Here is a 5118-nt window from a genome sequence, read left to right as displayed (position 1 = left end):
GCCACCCTTATCTGTCCTCCCACAGCCCGTTGTTTTCCAATCAATAGGCAGCCAACCCAGCTTACACAGAGTCTGCGCACTGCCAGCCCTCTGACGATATCAGCTTACCCCTCCCTTTTCTTCTTTCACTGTCCTCATGTTTTCCCTTTGTCCTGCTCCTCCCTCCCTCCCTCCCTCCCTGCATGCATTAATTCTCCAATATTCATGAGAAGAGGAAGAGGAGCAGGAGGTCTGGGAGAAGGAGATGACTATGGAAAGCAAGGCACCACATTGTATATCTTAGATGTTTAAACCTACAATGTCACCTACTTTTCCCCAAATGTCTGCTTAATCACTCTACCATGGACCTAAATGGAATTTAAAAATTCAAGTTCTGGTTTGAACCTGTATGTGTGCACACAGAGAGCATGGCCAGAATGGAAAGGAGAGCAACATCATCAAAAATTAATGGAAAATTACATGTAAGTTGTACAGTAATTGAATTTTGAAAGATTGCATTTGATCCCCAAATCAATATCTTATTTTTTTGTACTAAAACAATAAAAAAAAAAGTCAATATCAAAATAAATTTACAAATTTACAATTAAACATACACTTCTGGACCATTTAATGATACCCCAAAATCTCAATCAACTGTATGAGGACTTCTGTTTTGGCGCACTACAGAAATACATGTTATTTATGCATCATCTTATATTGTGATTTGTGCAATTTATCTGATTCAGTGAAGTTAATTATGCACCATGTGTAAACATCTAGGTAAACACCAAAATCCTGACCCAAATAATGCGTAATGTTTATTACAGCCTTTTGTAACCAATTGATTGTATATGTGGAACATCACGATGCATTCCTACGAAGATTCAATTTACATTACAGAGTTGAGTACAAATAACTCCTGGTAGGTAGTGATAATGGTTTTGTGAGTGCTGAAAAGATTTTAATGTACAACCTACTGACACACAATAAACTGTAATGCTAATATTTTTACACTGAAAACCACATCTGTACAGGTACAGTGGGTACGGAAAGTATTCAGACCCCTTTAAATGTTTCACTCTTTGTGTCATTGCAGCCATTTGCCAAAATCAAAAAAGTTCATTTTATTTCTCATTAATGTACACTCAGCACCCCATCTTGACAGAAAAAAACAGAAATGTAGAAATTTTTGCAAATTTATTAAAAAAGAAAAACTGAAATATCACATGGTCATAAGTATTCAGACCCTTTGCAGTGACACTCATATTTAACTCACATGCTGTCCATTTCTTCTGATCCTCCTTGAGATGGTTCTGCTCCTTCATTGGAGTCCAGCTGTGTTTAATTAAACTGATTGGACTTGATTAGGAAAGGCACACACCTGTCTATATAAGACCTTACAGCTCACAGTGCATGTCAGAGCAAATGAGAATCATGAGGTTGAAGGAACTGCCCAAGGAGCTCAGAGACAGAATTGTGGCAAGGCACAGATCTGGCCAAGGTTACAAAAGAATTTCTGCAGCACTCAAGGTTCCTAAGAGCACAGTGGCCTCCATAATCCTCAAATGGAAAAAGTTTGGGATGACCAGAACTCTTCCTAGACCTGGCCATCCAGCCAAACTGAGCAATCGTGGGAGAAGAGCCTTGGTGAGAGACGTAAAGAAGAACCCATAGATCACTGTGGCTGAGCTCCAGAGATGCAGTAGGGAGATGGGAGAAAGTTCCACAAAGTCAACTATCACTGCAGCCCTCCACCAGTCGGGGCTTTATGGCAGAGGGTCCTGACGGAAGCCTCTCCTCAGTGCAAGACACATGAAAGCCTTCATAGAGTTTGCCAAAAAACACATGAAGGACTCCCAGACTATGAGAAATAAGATTCTCTGGTCTGATGAGACCAAGATTGAACTTTTTGGCGTTAATTGTAAGCGGTATGTGTGGAGAAAACCAGGCACTGCTCATCACCTGCCCAATACAATCCCTACAGTGAAACATGGTGGTGGGAGCATCATGTTGTGGGGGTGTTTTTCAGCTGCAGGGACAGGACGACTGGTTGCAATTGAAGGAAAGATGAATGTGGCCAAGTACAGAGATATCCTGGAAGAAAACCTCTTCCAGAGTGCTCAGGATCTCAGACTGGGCCGAAGGTTCACCTTTCAACAGGACAATGACCCTAAGCACACAGTTAAAATAACAAAGGAGTGGCTTCGGAACAACTCTGTGACCGTTCTTGACTGGCCCAGCCAGAGCCCTGACCTAAACCCAATTGAGCATCTCTGGAGAGACCTGAAAATGGCTGTCCACCAACGTTCACCATCCAACCTGACAGAACTGGAGAGGATCTGCAAGGAAGAATGGCAGAGGATCCTCAAATCCAGGTGTGAAAAACTTGTTGCATCATTCCCAAGAAGACTCATGGCTGTACTAGCTCAAAAGGGTGCTTCTACTCAATACTGAGCACAGGGTCTGAATACTTATGACCATGTGATATTTCAGTTTTTCTTTTTTAATAAATTTGCAAAAATTTCTACATTTCTGTTTTTTTCTGTCAAGATGGGGTGCTGAGTGTACATTAATGAGAAATAAAATGAACTTTTTTGATTTTGGCAAATGGCTGCAATGACACAAAGAGTGAAAAATTTAAAGGGGTCTGAATACTTTCCGTACCCACTGTACATTCAAAGAGTAAGTGTGAAAAAATCAATAGTGAAAATATTTAAAAAGATTTCAAAACCAGACTGGGACATATTAAATATTATAAGATCACTGTATTGGTAAGCACTCAGATATGAGCAGATTTTACAGATTAAACTCTCACAGCTGGGTGTTTTGGTTGACAGGACAGAAAATAGAACGGACTTGTTCAGCTTGCAAAACATTATTTAAATATACTTTAAACAGGGACGGCATAATGTATTTTGTACTTGGCTTTGAAGCCCAAAAACTGTTATTCTTCAAATTTTTAATACTATATTATGTTTACATATTTAGCTAGTGATTATCAGTAACTGAAAATTAAAAGTGGGATAAAGTGTTTCTGTCATCCTAAAATAGATATCATAATTCTGGAAAGTGGCAAGTAAATAAAACCAGGCAAAGATGAAGAGGAGCTAAAATGTTCTGAAATGAATGCATGATTTCAATACACAAGAGAAGCAGCAGCACCTAGCTGCCCAGCTATACACTATGCACCTAAAATGCACTATAACCTTCACAGCTGAACTTAATTTGACCTTCTCTAAACTTTTGAATGCACATGTCCAACTGTTCAATGTTTCAGTACTTATTGCATAACATGCTGTTCTCTAACGTGCTGATTAACCACAAAAATCCCAACAAGTGTCTGATCCATGACCATCGACCACTAAATGTTCTGGTTCAATGACAGTTCGTATTTAAACAGTTCTCTTCATCATGCTGTTCACATTTTGACATCATGAGACCAAGACGACACCTAACAATTGACAAGTTATTGAGACATTGACATTTTTTGTTGTGGTATACCCACCCCTGTTGTTAGCTTTTGTTTCAATAAATTGTTTGAGAAGAAGAAATTACCATTGCATACTTCTACTTAAATTCCCTACTTTCATGATATAATATCACTGTAGTATGAACTTTTTACATTTTCCATAAATTTCACCTGAAAGTCGAATACCCCTAACCTTTTGTGAGTAGTGTATATATATCAGTGCAGCTCTAGTTTTTCAATCCTCACTGACTGAGAATAAGTGAAGTGTTAGTGTAGTGATGATTGAAGGACTAATATATTGTAGGGACTAATATATTATCAGGTGAAATTGGCACCATCTTGTGGCAGAAATATATTCCTGCACACACTGAAAACTTGCATGTTTGTGGCTCTTCAGCGCTGTCTCCTCTACCATTTATCTGTGGTCAGTTTTTATCCACTGACTAAAATAAATTGTGAACAAAAACTAACCCAAGCTATGGATGCTCCCCACTTTCCCTTCTGTGTCTCCTTAGCAGGAACATTCATAGTGAATGTGACACAGAGCTCCTATTGGGCAGAGGAGAACCACATCTAAATCTCTGTTAGTAAATGATTTGGTAACTGATCACCAAATTGACTCACTCTGTCTTACTGAAACCTGGCTACAGCAGGATGAATATGTCAGTCTGAATGAATCAACCCCCCCTCACTCATAAAAATTGTCATGTTCCTCGAAACACAGGTCGAGGTGGAGGAGTAGCTGCAATCTTCCAGTCAAACTTATCATTAAACTTTCGTCGTCAGAACAGTTATAACTCATTTGAGAGCCTCACTCTTAGTCTCTCACATCCAAACTGGAAAACACAAAAACCAGTTCTATTTGTCATTGTGTACCGTCCACCTGTCCCTTACTCAGAGTTTTTAACTGAATTTCCAGACTTCCTGTCTGATTTAGTGCTTAGTTCAGATAAAGTCATTATAGTGGGAGATTTTAACATTCATGTAGATGTTGAAAATAATAGTCTCAGCACTGCATTTAATTAGATTCAATTGGTTTCACTCAAAATGTTAATAAACTCACCCACTGTTTCAATCACACCCTTGATCTTGTTCTGACCTATGGCATCAAAATTGAACATCTAACAGTTTTTCCCCAAAATTCTATTTTGTCAGATCATTCTTTAATAACTTTTGAATTTAAGATGATGGATCATGCAGCATTTGGAAGAAAATTCCACTACAGCAGATGTTTATCTGACAATGCTGTTAATAAATTTAAGAAAATGATTCCATCTTTAACTCCGGTTTCCTCCCACAGACCAAAAACATGCATGTTAGGTTGATTGGTGAATCTAAATTGCCCGTAGGAGTGTGTGTGAGGTTGTCTGTCTTTGTGTGTCTATATGTGGCCCTGCGATGGACTGGTGACCTGTCCAGGGTGTACCCCTGCCTTCCACCCGAGAGAGAGCTGGGATAGGCTCCAGCAGATCTCCGTGACCCTGATTCAGGAAGAAGCGGGTATAGAAAATGGATGGATGGATGGATGGATTCCATCTTTATTTACATCTATGCCATGTGCCAACACAGTGGATGGCAGCTGCCTCAATCCCACTCCCTATCAAATTGATCATACTGTTGACAGTGCTGTAACCTCACTGCGTGAAACGCTTGATACTTCAGCAGATGCT

The sequence above is a fragment of the Mastacembelus armatus genome, chromosome 14 (genome assembly GCF_900324485.2).
Source record: "Mastacembelus armatus chromosome 14, fMasArm1.2, whole genome shotgun sequence".
NCBI classification, from domain to species: Eukaryota; Metazoa; Chordata; class Actinopteri; order Synbranchiformes; family Mastacembelidae; genus Mastacembelus; species Mastacembelus armatus.
Note: the sequence above shows the minus strand (reverse complement) of the source record.